Below are 16,056 nucleotides of genomic sequence, written 5' to 3'. Positions count from 1 at the left end.
CTCAGAGAGAAACACACATGCACACACACACACAGAGTCAAACTTATATACGGACATCTCCATTTACAACTCCCGTTACACGCAGACATGCCCAAACAGGCTTTCACAACACTAAATCATCACAAACACACCCCTCTGTGACTAGACCAGTCAACAAGTCCAAAAAGAGACAATATTTCTAAACCTTATTAAACAGCTCTCTGGACTACTTGATTCTGATTGGTCAATTGCTGCATTTACAATGACTGCTAAACTGTTTATTTGACCATTGTCCCTGGCAACCAATGTCCTACATGTTTCAAATAATAAAAACTTACATCAATATTTCATGTCTATTTGTTTACAAATTTGGTTAAGTAGCAGTGTAATAATAGCAGAATGACGAATAGTCATTGTCATTATTGCTAACTAAACACTGACAGGGTGATCAGGTCTTGCATCATCATGAAGGGGTTTATGTTGCGTTAATGTCCGCGGACTGCACATTATCTCTTGGATTCTAGTGAGGTCACCTTTTGAAATGTTTACATACATACTTAACATTGGTGTTTGAATAAATGGTTAACATTTGCATATGGATTATACTCCTTATCAGAAGAATTAACAGAGAGATATCAGTCAAATTCCTGCTGAATTCAAGGGTGGAGTTATAAAAAGGCTGCTGTAAGTGAACTGTCTGAAATAGTGCCTGCACACACACACACGAAAAGGTTAAACAGCCCACTAAAGATTTAACACACCAGAATTGGACACATTACACACAAACAAGAGCACCTGAGCCAATCAATGTGTAGAGAGAGAGAGGGAGATCACGGGTTAGTGTCTACTCAGTCACAGCAGAGCAACTGTAGGCCTGCCTTAGAGGGGAAAAGGCCAGACCAACTCTCTCATGTGCTGGAGGAAAACTTGGCCCTCTGGGAAGGGTGGAGGGCTGGCTGGACTAGTGCGGTTTATCTTGGGTGGGTAGTTTCTAGGGAGAGGCATGAAACAGCCAACACATATTTCTCGAGAAAAAAAAATATAATAGAGATTTAAAAGAGCACAAAGTGAGTGTGTGAAGGAAAAGGGAAAAGGTTGAACATGTTCTGAAGTTCTGCTTGAAGAAGCTAAATTTAGATATATAACTGCATGCGGGTGGTTGATGTGGCATTATCCAGAGTAAAAATATAGACGGTTTTAAACTTTAGTGACTTGATTACTAGAGTGCAGTGGAATAATTCATAATTCTGAAATTACTAGGGTTGTCAATCGATTACATTTTTTAATCGAATGAATTACATGGTGTACCGATTAATTAATCACGATTAATAACATATACAAATATTTGCTAAGAAAGCCCCTCATATAACAATAATTCAATATATAAAGATTATACATATTTATATCAATATATAATTATACATAGTTATCTTTAAATATAAAAAAAAAAAAAAATAAATGTGTGTGTGTGTGTGTATATATATATATATATATATATACAGTGGGTACGGAAAGTATTCAGACCCCCTTAAATTTTTCACTCTATGTTATATTGCAGCCATTTGCTAAAATCATTTAAGTTCATTTTTTTTCCTCATTATTGTACACACAGCACCCCATATTGACAGAAAAACACAGAATTGTTGACATTTTTGCACATTTATTAAAAAAGAAAAACTGAAATATCACATGGTCCTAAGTATTCAGACCCTTTGTTCAGTATTTAGTAGAAGCATCCTTTTGATCTAATACAGCCATGAGTCTTTTTGGGAAAGATGCAACAAGTTTTTCACATCTGGATTTGGGTATCCTCTGCCATTCCTCCTTGCAGATCCTCTCCAGTTCTGTCAGGTTGGATGATAAACGTTGGTGGACAGCCATTTTCAGGTCTCTCCAGAGATGCTCAATTGGGTTTAAGTCAGGGCTCTGGCTGGGCCATTCAAGAACAGTCACGGAGTTGTTGTGAAGCCACTCCTTCGTTATTTTAGCGGTGTGCTTAGGGTCATTGTCTTGTTGGAAGGTGAACCTTCGGCCCAGTCTGAGGTCCAGAGCACTCTGGAGAAGGTTATCGTCCAGGATATCCCTGTACTTGGCCGCATTCATCTTTCCCTCGATTGCAACCAGTCGTCCTGTCCCTGCAGCTGACAAACACCCCCACAGCATTATGCTGCCACCACCATGCTTCACTGTTGAGACTGTATTGGACAGGTGATGAGCAGTGCCTGGTTTTCTCCACACATACCGCTTAGAATTAAGGCCAAAAAGTTCTTATCACCATCTTGGAGTCCTTCAGGTGTTTTTTAGCAAACTCCATGCAGGCTTCCATGTGTCTTGCACTGAGGAGAGGCTTCCGTCGGGCCACTCTGCCATAAAGCCAGACTGGTGGATGGCTGCAGTGATGTTGACTTACTACAACTTTCTCCCATCTCCCGACTGCATCTCTGGAGCTCAGCCACAGTGATCTTTGGGTTCTTCTTTACCTCTCTCACCAAGGCTCTTCTCCCCCGATAGCTCAGTTTGGCCAGACGGCCAGCTCTAGGAAGGGTTCTGGTCGTCCCAAACGTCTTCCATTTAAGGATTATGGAGGCCACTGTGCTCTTATGAACCGTAAGGGCAGCAGAAATTTTTTTGTAACCTTGGCCAGATCTGTGCCTTGCCACAATTCTGTCTCTGAGCTCTTCAGGCAGTTCCTTTGACCTCATGATTCTCATTTGCTCTGACATGCACTGTGAGCTGTAAGGTCTTATATAGACAGGTGTGTGGCTTTCCTAATCAAGTCCAATCAGTATAATCAAACACAGCTGGACTCAATTGAAGGTGTAGAACCATCTCAAGGATGATCAGAAGAAATGGACAGCACCTGAGTTAAATATATGAGTGTCACAGCAAAGAGTCTGAATACTTAGGACCATGTGATATTTCAGTTTTTCTTTTTTAATAAATGTGCAAAAATGTCAACAATTCTGTGTTTTTCTGTCAATATGGGGTGCTGTGTGTACAATAATGAGGAAAAAAATGAACTTAAATGATTTTAGCAAATGGCTGCAATATAACAAAGAGTGAAAAATTTAAGGGGTCTGAATACTTTCCATTACCCACTGTGTGTATGTGTATATATATATATATTGTATGTATGTATATTGTATATTATATATATATATATATATATATATATATATATATATATATATATATATATATATACATACATAAAATGCATTACATTCTTGTAGCAGAAGAGTTAATCATTGATAAGACAATACAAAAAGTGGCTTTAGAATACAATGTATTGTTTACTATCATATTATTGATCATAAGTCAATCATTGGCATACAGTTCACAGCAATCCATTTCACAAGTGAATTTGTCAATCAGTTGGAGATTTATTATGAGGGCTTGTTTAAAAGCCTGTCAATTTACACCTTCGTCAGACATGCTTGCGTAGTGTCTCGGGTGCGTTGCCTCATAAACATAAAATGTTTAGGTCACTGTTTCAAGTTAAATATAGTTTAATACTTAATCTTTAAACACATCTTGAAATCCCTTAGTTCGCATTTGCACTCCTTCAAGTGTTTTGAACACAAGAACGTAACACTTGTTTGTGTCGTTCTGCCTACTGAAGTGTTTTCTTCACTGTATAAACTTTGTGTTGCACATACAGCTGAAATGCCACTTACTGCCTTCTGGAGTAAACAGGTGGTACTACAAGCTTGCATTTCTCAGGATCTTCAGTATTATGGTCAGGGGGCTAAAATGGTCACTAAATAATTGCAACAATAATTTTAAATCTAGTCGTGACAGTAGGAAAATCTAAAAATGGTGACCGTTGGAAACGCTTTGAGTTTATAATGCGGTTTCATCACATATCGTCTTGTGAGTTATGGAGGTGTTCAGCAATGACGTCAATTTGTAGGCGAACCTGGAAGGCTAATTTGCCATGGGTTCCCTCTGGACTCTCCTATGGGTTTTTATAATGGGGATTTTCAATTTATGTGTAAAATAAGGTCTGTGGTAAACATTACTTGAAGATGCGTGGGTGTTTTGTTCTACAACATAATTACACACGTTCATACCTCAAACGCGAATTTTGAGCTGCTGTGTTTGGTTTATTTAAAGAATGCATTTCAATACAGCTTCAAAACTCATATCTGAGGTATGAAAGTTTGTAATTTACGCTTTAAAAAAGGCTTGCACCCCTGCAAAAAGGAATGTAAAGAATGAATTAACTGTGAAGATGCAAATATAAATCTGATTATAAGCTACTTTGATACATGAGTGCTGGGTCAGTGCTGTGTATTGATAAAACGGTGTAACCAACGGTGTTGGTTAGTTAGTTAGTTTTTTCAAAGAACCTCACTTTTATTAGAATTAAGCTAAAGTCTATATAATGTATTTCCATAATATATTAAAATATGTAAAAGCATGTTTAGCATACTTACCTTATTAATATAAAAAAGGAAATACAATATTTTGAAATAAATAAAGCAATAATAAAATTAAAAAACAGTGCATCCCTCCAGGCTAAAGGGATCCTTCTTTGCGGCCACTGAGCTGTCCAAAGTACACCTATTCAAACTCTATTGTAACAAATACTTTTTTCTCATTGGTACACTGAAAGCATCCTTGCAAGATATAGAGAGCAACAGTGTCCACCCACTTTTTCATCCATCTGGGTTCTGGAAATATTTTCTCCATTCATTTCTTCCATATACTTTTAATAAAATCCTTAAAAAAAACCACTTGTAAGCCATTAACCAAATCATCCAACTCCGAGGTGAATCACAACCTTTGTTTTGTCTTAAATAATAATAAAATACATTTTTACTCGGAAATAAAGACAAAGGTACAAGGCTTTGTACTTACCATCTTTCACAAGGGCATGGACTACAAGCATTGCGAATGATGACATTGATTACAAAATTATGGGAATACATAAAACTATTGATTTTAGGATGTTGATTAAAACTATAGAAACAATATATTTTACATTTATTGCAAAATATTCAGATATTTACAAATATACAACAGTTAGTTCCGGTTCTCGAATCTGATTGGACAAGAGACATTCAACGAGTACTGATGGTCTCACACCATCAGCACTCAGACGCTTCACTGTGTGTATCACTCCGCTTGTGTTTGTGCCATTCTAATCTAAAGCGTAAGAGCAGTGCAGATGGGATAAGAGCTAATGTATATATGTCTCTTTATATGTAATTTTTTGACATTACATATGTTAGCCAGCAGGTGGTGGCAAAAGATAATTTTTGTGTGTATTATGAGCCAGTTAAGTGATGTGAAGTCAGCGTCAGTCAGCGTTTACATACAACAGCACTAAGTGATCGCTTGTAATACTACTACATTATTAAAGCTAGGAAATAGCTTTAAATGGCTTTAAATTAACAACTTCAGCATTACGGCTCATCACAGCTGAGAGACACAACAGACAGATTAATTACACAAAATCTTACTGGACTTTCCACATTGGAGAGGACATACTGTTTAAAATGGCGGAGGAGATTGTGATTCTATAGTGAATGACTCTTGAGCACCAGCAACAGCGATATAGGGAGAAATACCCCTGTGTGGATGGCTATTTTTCCAGTAATAAAAAAAAGCTGATCTTCAGAAAGCTGACAGCATCTCTGCTTGGAAGTGGCAACAGGTGATGTCTCTCGCTCACACTCACCCTTGTTTATCCAATAACTTGTTAGAAACAGCACAAGCCATGATACTATTTCTGAAGTGACATTTTTTAATTACTAACGGAGGCTTGTACGCATCATTTGGTTTGAACCAGCAATGGCAGATTCTGATCCGTCCTATAAGCAAGTAGTTCCATGCACAAATGCGTTTTTATGACAGTACTCAGTTTTTCATAATGTTTTAAAATTTACTTGTTCATTGAACTGTTGTGTATATAAGCAATATCACACTCGAAATCATGCTATATGGCCCCACATCAGCACTGCTAATGTAGGGCCATAATCGCACTCTTAAATATTGCTTAAATATATATGTAGTTTAAGGGATAAGGTAGACCAACTCGATTACGACATTCACAGTGTGTCATGGGTTAGGGTTGGGTGATGTCCCCTAAATTGGCAGTTGACGATGTTGACAGTAAAACATCGCGATGGACGATGATATCGTCGGTGGGGTGGGGTGGGGCGGGTTATATAATTTCATATAATTTTCAAAAATTATATGACAAATTATAATTTAGTTATTTTACTAACCCAACTAATGACTCGTCGGCGATTTAGCAGTAGGTTGCACGACACGTGAAGCATTTTTTTTTAGCTTTCACTTAAGAAGAGTTTTTTTATTCTAATATATCTCTTTACATAAATACTATTTTCCACTTAAAAACTATAATTTCATTATTTTACCATCCCAACTGACTCATCCGCGCTTCCCAATAGGTTGCACGTAAGGGGGAAAAATATTTCTTCCACTTAAGAAGAGTTGTGCACTTTTAAGCACTTTTAATTTTGTTATTTTACTAGCCCAACTAATTAGTACCCAACTCATCCGGGCTTTTTAATATATTGCGCCTAAGGAAAAAAAGTCGTCTTTGGGCAGCCTTCTTGCGAAGAGAGCAGCCACAGCCACGCTCACTGATGAGCAAAAGGTCGAGGCAGAAATGACCATGTACCTGCAGGAAATGATCATTGATGGGGAAGAGGACCTGCTGACTTGGTGGAAAACGAACAACAAAAGGTTTCCGTTCATGGCAAGATTAGCACGGAAATGTGCATATGTGCTACCAGTACTCCATCAGAGCGGGTCTTCAGCACAGCGGGTAGTGTAGTTACTCCAATCCGCAGCTTATTAAAACCAGATAAAGTGAATATGTTGGTATTTCTGGCCAGAAACATCGAAATTTAAACATGGTCTATGGTGAACGATATTAGACTTCTTTACGCATATTTCGCCATCCGTTGCGGAGCTATTCGATTTTGCATATTATTTTTTAAACGTTCATGTGTGTAGTTCATATGACCACTTTACAATATTTCAATAACATAATTTATTTTGTAGCATGTGCTGAAGTTAATTGTGCTGCTAATTATAAGTGAAATGTTAATGCCGAGTTTCGGTCTGAGTGTTGTTCCCGTTTTCTTGTTCTATTTGTTGTTCTTCTATGTTTTAATAAATGTGTGTTATTCATATTCAACTTGTTTCTTTCATTTGATTTGACATTATGGATTTATGGCCAAGGAAATTTTTCTTTAAAAGTATTAACCAGACAAAAGTTATTTGACGTTCGCCTGTCTGGGTTTATCACTGCCGCTTCAGTGTATACAAGAGCTATGTGACAATGAGCAAGATTTTCTGAGACACTACAACTACTAATAATTAATTAATAAAGGCTATTTTCTTGTAGCCTACAACATAAAATATTTTAATCTAAATGTACAGTGTAAGACATGTAAAAAAAAGACAAGAAGCTAACAATCAATATTTGTGTAGCCTGCCTGACACGGTATTTTCACAGACTAACACGTCACGTCTCTGGCATATACTACAGTATTTAAAATAGCATATATGCATTAGTTATATTCTCAATTTAATTTACAGAGCAATCCCTGCAAAGTTTTTAGGTTAACTATAGAAGAGACTAGGAATAGTGAGTCACACTAGCAAGACTCGCAAAAGGGGGCGTGGCATCACGATGGTGGCTCTACATCGTGATGTTGGTCAGCCATCACGATGGACGATGATATCATCCATCGGCACAACCCTATCATGGGAGCACACGGTGGCTCCGAGGCATGTTTCGAGGGTTTCATTGGCTGCGGTTCTCAAATGTGGTTGTATGTGGTTAAATGTGCAGCTGGTACTGGTACTGCGGTTTGGTGGAGCTTTCTTTGATGTAACATGGGTAATGTAGTTGTTTACCATGAATCCGCTATCAAACACGATTTTTAAACAATGAAGTTGAAATAACGCAGACGGATGGAAGCATATACCATCAATAAACAACCTTGTAGCTCAAAATAGCTCTGTCTTTAAAGGTTTATAAGTTATCATTGAAAATCAGTTAGTCTATGGGACAAATTAATGGAATTTATCCTTCTAGAACCAGACTGTTGCTGATTTCAGTTGATCAAATTTCATGATGAATCATTAAGTTGGTCGAAGTGAGCAGTGTCTGTCATCGTCATATTCTGCAGTGGCATGTGTGTATACGCCCCCTGTTATCAACCCATTAGCTATTGAATAATCACAAAGAGCTACACTACTTGTTTGTACAGACACCTATTCAAATGGCTGTTGATATAATTAAAAATTTTGCTGATTCAAATATGTTTCTAACCCTGAGGCATCTCCAAAAATTCTTAATCATGAGTTTGTTTTTCCACCTGTCTTTGAAACTGCCTGAAACATTTGTTTGCACAAAGCTTTGGAATGGCACTCGCTTTAGGCAAGTTTATGAAGTCACTCTGGAAACCAAAAATGTCTTGGATTTTCTTTCTAATCTTCTTGACTGCAGAAAATATGAACAATTTATCCGCTGAAGCCCTGAGGCAGTCAAACTGTCAAGAATCACTGAGAGAGAGAGACTGTAGTACTTTAAAATGGTGTATTGGTTTGCAAACTAACTGGTTTTGGGACAAGTGGCTAGTCTGTGGGTGAGGGTGTGTGTACCCCCTCTGCATGTCTGGTTTGAGAAATACTGACTTCCCACATGAAGAGCAGACTACATACTAATCTTACAGTCCCCGGGTTCTATCTCTACTGATAGACCTTTACTTGCTGCTATCTATGTGCCTGGAAATGAGAATCTATACCTGTAGCACAGACAAACTGTCATCCTGAAAACCACAAAGTTCAGCCAGATGGGGAGAGACCACTGAAGTCATGGATTCAGACTGATATGACATCAAGACATATCCCACATTTCACAACATTGTGGGAGTAAAATGATTTCCACAACATTGACATCAGCCGTGTACTCAACTACAGATTTGACAATTGATACCATTGCCGCTTCTGGTGTGATAAGTGTCTAGAGTGAATAATGGTAATTTCCTGGACTTGGAAACCTTGAGATTTCCAAACTATCTGTTTTACTGACCACATAAAGGTCTTCTATACTTTTGGAAACTTTCATAACTCCTTCCCAAAACTTATTTTGTTATTGGAATAAAAAACATGTAATTGGTGACTATCACGGGGATATTTACACTTGGTTACTTCATGCATAGTAAATCGGATTTACAACACATCTGTTTTGGGGGGAAATGTACACTCACCTAAAGGATTATTAGGAACACCTGTTCAATTTCTCATTAATGCAATTATCTAATCAACCAATCACATGGCAGTTGCTTAAATGCATTTAGGGGTGTGGTCCTGGTCAAGACAATCTCCTGAACTCCAAACTGAATGTCAGAATGGGAAAGAAAGGTGATTTAAGCAATTTTGAGCATGGCATGTTTGTTGGTGCCAGACGGGCCGGTCTGAGTATTTCACAATCTGCTCAGTTACTGGGATTTTCACACACAACCATTTCTAGGGTTTACAAAGAATGGTGTGAAAAGGAAAAACATCCAGTATCGCCAGTCCTGTGGGCTGAAAATGCCTTGTTGATGCTAGAGGTCAGAGGAGAATGGGCCGACTGATTCAAGCTGATAGAAGAGCAACTTTGCCTGAAATAACCACTCGTTACAACCAAGGTATGCAGCAAAGCATTTGTGAAGCCACAACACGCACAACCTTGAGGCGGATGGGCTACAACAGCAGAAGACCCCACCGGGTACCACTCATCTCCACTACAAATAGGAAAAAGAGGCTACAATTTGCAAGAGCTCACCAAAATTGGACAGCTGAAGACTGGAAAAATGTTGCCTGGTCTGATGAGTCTCGATTTCTGTTGAGACATTCAGATGGTAGAGTCAGAATTTGGCGTAAACAGAATGAGAACATGGATCCATCATGCCTTGCATGCACTGCACTGTGCAGGCTGGTGGTGGTGGTGTAATGGTGTGGGGGATGTTTTCTTGGCACACTTTAGGCCCCTTAGTGCCAATTGGGCATCGTTTAAATGCCATGGCCTACCTGAGCATTGTTTCTGACCATGTCCATCCCTTTATAGCCACCATGTACCCATCCTCTGATGGCTACTTCCAGCAGGATAATGCACCATGTCACAAAGCTCGAATCATTTCAAATTGGTTTCTTGAACATGACAATGAGTTCACTGTACTAAAATGGCCCCCACAGTCACCAGATCTCAACCCAATAGAGCAGCTGTGGGATGTGGTGGAACGGGAGCTTCGTGCCCTGGATGTGCATCCCACAAATCTCCATCAACTGCAAGATGCTATCCTATCAATATGGGCCAACATTTCTAAAGAATGCTTTCAGCACCTTGTTGAATCAATGCCACGTAGAATTAAGGCAGTTCTGAAGGCGAAAGGGGGTCAAACACAGTATTAGTATGGTGTTCCTAATAATCCTTTAGGTGAGTGTATGTGACCAAGCATAAATATGGAATTTGCATTTCCAATCAGACAGCAATTAAATTGATCAAGACAAATTATGTAAATGAGCCCAGACAATAAGCAAAATTACTTTAAATGAAAAGGCTAGCTGGGAATCATTTCAGCCAGTACTGGTTTATTCAGGGGGCATGTTTATCTAAATATTGTGGTTATTTCATTTGAGATAAGCCCACAAATCTGCAGTCCTCACTAAATGTACTTGATTTTTCAAATTAATGTTTGTATGTAGGATAATGTCAAGTGGCACAAGTGCATTGATACATAAAATTACTGTGGCGGGCATGGCTGAGCCGTGAGGATGCACGGCCGGCGCTGAATCAGGTGATCAACAGGAGAGGGAGATGGAGAGTAAGGAGAGAAGCACGCGGCAGTGCTGCATGTGTATCCTTCACTCTCCTGCCCTCAAGAGGCGCACTAGTGACTGATGCTAGAGGCTGTAGCTTTTAGCCTCCTTATTAGCGCGCCCGCCTCCCGTGCCGGAAACACTGGTTCGAAACCCGATCAGTGCGGGTCGAGTAGGACTGGTTACAGTGGGGCTGAAACCTGGGAGGGAGGAGGTATGTGCTGTTGCAGAGTCCTCACCACTGCCATCCACCAGGGGAGCAGCCGCGGCCATCTGCCTGGGGACAAAGGAGTATCTGCCGGCTGTCGTCCGCCAGGGGCCGGAGGACTCGCTACCGTCCGCCGGAAAGGCTGCGAGCTGTCGTCTGCCAGAGGGCGTCTGCCCCACGTCTCGCCCCAAGATTCCCAGGAGGCGGGGTGGACCAGGGCTCTACAGTACGAGTATTTCACTCGCATTTGCCCCTAAAAATAGATATGTGCGAACTGGAAAAATTATTTACGAGCACAGTGTGCGAATAAAGATTACAAGCGTAACCCCCCCCCCTTTTTAAGATATTTGTTTAAAAATTACAAAACCCACATTCCACAAGCAGAGTTTTCTGTGATGACGTGGTCCAATAAAAGGCGACATTGCATTTTATTTTAAGTGAAAAAGAGATGAGGAGAAAGAGGAATTTGGCGAGGGGGATTCGCAAGATTCAACTAATGAAGTCTCTTCACAAGGTTTACCGGAGACGGCTAACGTTAGGGATGCTGAGAGCAAAGCTACCGTGACCACAGCTGTCACTTCAACGTCCACTGTAGCCGATGAAGGGAGAACATATAGATTCAATGCAAATTGGCTCAAAATGTTCCCATGGCTAGAGTTCAAAAACAACATCATGTTCTGCAAATATTGTAGAGGGCAGAAACAGGTGGGCATCTCGTCCTTCGTGTCAGGAAACCCGCATCTGAAATAGTGATGGTCATTTGCGAACGAGTCGGCTCTTGTAGGTGAACATTGGGAGCCGGATCCCATATCAGAATCTATTTATACAAATATTTAAAAACAAATTAAGATACGAATAATCAAAAGATTTAAAAATAACGATGCGTGAGGGAGGGCGGAGCCAACTTATGTTGTTCAGATTGTATTTGAATTGTTACATTTATATGCACTTTGTTATGTACACTGAAAAGTTATACTTTAAATGCACACGTGAAATAATATCCATCTTTTTTACATTTATTTCAATTTGTGGGATGATGCAGTTTTTCAAATTATTTATTTTTCTTTGATATGGTGCATTATTCTATTATCAGTACCGCCGCTACCTACATGCATACTACGCAGTTTGCGTAGGGCATCAACTCCCTAGGGGGGCACCATCTTACCCTAGGATGGCACCAGAAAGTCCACCGGCTGCCCTTACTCGTTCGCTATACGTTATTCAAGGACCCGAAAGCAGTCGCGGAACACTGACGATCGCTTCACGCTAATATCACGCGTAGGGCATCAATTTGGCCAGCGGTGGCCCTGTCTATTATGCTGTTCAGATTGTATTAGTTTTGATTGGTTAGATTTATATGCACTTTGTTTATATACAATAAGTTATACTTTAAATGCAGATGTTTAATAGTATTATTTTTCTTAACAAATCAATGCATTTTTAAATACATTGTGGTTAAGGTAGAGTATAATTTCATTTAATAATTTAATTAGAATTTTTTTAACACAATTATGAAAAGAGCCGGAATGCCCATCGCTAATCTGAAAAGAGATAGTGTAGCGAAACATCTCGCGGCGGCATATCCAGTGCTCTGGATGAGACCAGGAGAAACCATCAGGCTCTGTGTAAGCAGCCTTGAGGAGGCAAGTGCTGCAGTCTGAGGAGGAGAAGTGGAAGCAGCTGAAAATAAAGATAAACATTGCATAAAGAATAACCTTTCATCAAATTTGGGCCGCTTATCAGACTCCACCACAAAAACTGAGTTTACATTAATCCCACACACGACAATGTGTGGAGATGATCGGTCAAATTGCTAACATAATGAGAGATTGCTGGCTGACCTCTAAGTATGCCAGACGGTCAACACACAAAAGCAGCTGGACAACTGATATCCTTTGATTTTAGTAGGCATGGGTTCAATGTGTGATTTGGGAGGTATGTGCTGTTCCACAGATGTGTGTCCCTTAGTACACGTGCACATTCATACACGCAGTATAAATATGTATGTAATAAATTGTTTGTTAATAAACTCTGTATTTAATTTTCACTGTGCTCCTAAATTTCTTTGTGTGCTCCTAAATTTTTTTGCGCATGTACTACTTAGGAAAAGTTAGCGTAGAGCCCTGTGGACCACCGGCAAACAGAACGGTCAGAAGGGCAGTGTGTCCCCTCCTGAGATGGGGTGGGAGTAGGTCAGTCCGGTGGCGCCCCGGCCTGAAACGAGCAGGGGAGGAGTGTGAAAATGAGGAGGGTGTGGCAAGGCCGTGAGGACGCACGGCCAGCACTGAATCAGGTGATCAGTGGGAGAGCAAGATAAAGGGGAGCTGGAGACAACAGTTAGAGAGAGAGATGTACGCGGCCATGCTGCATGTGTGTCCTAATGTTTTATGTTGTTTTAAGTTGATTGCACTTACGGAGTAAACTACCTCAGGAATTGTTAAATACCACCTTTGCCAAAAGCACATTTATATCTAGTATACAGTAGTTGTCAAGAAGGTTTCCAGTATCCAACAGAAGGCTAAATCCAAAATAAATATGTGATGGAGAGCAGTTGCGTCCTAAATGAAGAAAACGCTTGTATTCAACAAGAGAGAAGCCTAATTTTTACATGGATTCAAAAATTATACAAAGTAGATTGAATATGATTTTTAATAACTATTTATGTTCTCATTGCAACTGAAATACCAATAGACTACTTTGTACATAGTTTAAAAATAAATGAATTGTAATAATTTTCCAGAAGTTTCGGAATCACTTAAAAATGTTTAGGCTTTATTGTCATATTCTGTATATCATTATCGACCAAAAATTAAGAACGCTGCTTGTCTATTTATTCTACATGGAGAAGGTCCGTACATGAGGGCGGCCATATTAGAATCACATGACCAGCCAAATACTACTCGCTTAATTTCAGTAACCGTCCTGTTATAATGGCTGACTGTGAAAACTACATTTCTATGATGGCATCAGAAACTGAAGACTACTGATTTTAAACGATTCTGCATCCTAGCCGCTAGGTGTCACTGTAAGTCCAAGATGACACAAATACAAAAGTTACTTATTGCACCTTTAACACAAAGGGAGAAATGGTGAAAACCAAATTGTGCTCAGGGATGTCATACACTGGCAGTTTATGGTGACTACTACTTCAAGCTTCAAAAGGACACAAAACTATAATTCAGAAGTCTAATAAATTATTGTATGCAACTCATGTCTTGTTCTGAAGGAATGTGATATGGTTTGGTAAGAAACAAACCCGAAATCTAATGTATACTGACCGACCTTTGATCTCCTGTGCACGTGCATGAGCTTTACCATACGTTTCCACTGGTGTGATAGAAATCCGCTCATTGTCACTCACAATGCTAGGGAACAGCTTGCTCTACACTGCTGTCAATACCACAATCCACCTCATGAGCTTTGCACTCGGCTTCCATAGGAATGCATTGAAAACGCTCGCTCACCTTCGCTCACAATACGCCAGTGGAAACGTACGGTAAAGCTCGCTTGCAGACTCATGAACGTGCACAGGAGATAAACAGTTGGTCAATAATACATTCGATTTTGGTTTGTTTCTCACCAAACCTTATCACATTCCTTCAGAATAAGACATGAGTCGCATGTCTTAATAACGATACAATAATTATTTAGGCTTCTGAAATATACTTTGCGTCCTTTTAAAGCGTGAAGAGGTGGTCACCATAAACTGCCATTGTCTGACATTACTGAGGACAACATTTTTCACAATTTCTCCTTTTGTGTTAAGAAAAAGAAAGTCATATGGGGTTATATCAACAAAGGGGTGAGTAAACAATGACTGAATTAAACTTTTTGTGTGAACTATCCATTTAAGAACATCTGCCCTTCCCTTCCACAGTGGTCACTTGTACATAAAAATAGTGCAAAAGAGACACAAACTTGAAATAGATAAGAAGCATCTGTCATTTCATACTTCAGTCCAGCTATTTTGTTTCTTCAGAGAGCGGAACAGCAGTCAAAGACTCATCATCACTTCACAGGATATGTGATCTGCAGTAGACCTTCACTCGAGGGCTCGCCATTGGCTCCACTGTTAACAAGACAACACATTCATTTTCAAATAACTGTACTACTACAAACACGACATCCTCAAGTAAAAGTGCTCATCATTTAGAACAAAAGCCATCTTAATCATATCTCACACTATTATAAGGTTTTAACGATCATCTTTGATCTAGTTTAATGTACATAATAATTAAAAACTGCAAGTAGTAAGCGATGATTTTAACATGTGATCGGTAATGTCTAACTTCGTCAACACCGAGTGAAAATACCCATTAAACACAGATAATAGACATTTAGAATATCAATTCAGTGAGTTTGACATGTTTAAAAGCTTAAAACGTGTTCCTGCATCTTTCCATTATATCCAAAACATTTCATTTGTGCTGGTTAACACAAGCTGTCACTTGGTCGATTTGCAAATGTACGAATTTACCTTCCGCGAAAGTTTCCAGAGCAGACCACAGATATTTGAAGTACAAACTAAAATACTGTAACGTTTGAATTTAGTTGTTAGCTAAATGTATTTGAGTTCAAATATGAGAGTAGCTTCTTTCCCATGATGGGCCACAGAAAGTAGGTTGAATATCTGCGGGGAACAAACCATTGCGCGACAATGAATTATGAAGGCTCGATATGTTTGTGTTAGATAAGTAGGACGTAGTCGACGGTAATGTATGTCTTAAATTTCACACTGCTATTAACTAAATTAAATTTAACGAGTTCGTATAAGAAAATAAAGCAGATTGTTTAAAACACAAAAGAGCGTTAGAGAGACTACACGGAGCTTGATCACCCCTATTGTTGAAAATATAGTATGAGCCGAATCCCGCTATTGGTCGCTTCCAAGTTTGGAAAACGCAGAATAGTTTCCAAGGTAACAGCGCTCCAACGTATTATTACGTAATTGGGCCTTTTAGTGTCTCAATTGTTCATTGAGTATACATTTGGGGAAAATATTGCAGTTATTTTAT

General features: G+C 39.3%; 1 protein-coding gene across 1 annotated transcript in view; it reads right to left on the bottom strand.

Moving 5' to 3' along the window:
- Window positions 1-15,657, bottom strand: part of LOC127618877 (protein FAM110B-like) — a 29,430-nt gene extending 13,773 nt beyond the window's left edge. Inside the window, exons 1-2 of the mRNA XM_052091549.1 lie at window positions 15,519-15,657; window positions 14,994-15,110 (exon numbers count right to left, since the gene is read on the bottom strand). The gene's annotated coding sequence lies outside the window, so the exon portion shown is untranslated. The remainder of the gene's footprint in view (window positions 1-14,993; window positions 15,111-15,518) is intronic.
- Between the last annotated feature and the right edge of the window lie 399 nt (window positions 15,658-16,056).

The sequence above is a fragment of the Xyrauchen texanus genome, chromosome 25 (genome assembly GCF_025860055.1).
Source record: "Xyrauchen texanus isolate HMW12.3.18 chromosome 25, RBS_HiC_50CHRs, whole genome shotgun sequence".
Classification (NCBI taxonomy): Eukaryota; Metazoa; Chordata; class Actinopteri; order Cypriniformes; family Catostomidae; genus Xyrauchen; species Xyrauchen texanus.
The sequence above is the reverse complement of the archived record's forward strand: the minus strand, read 5'-3'. Positions and strand labels throughout refer to the sequence as shown.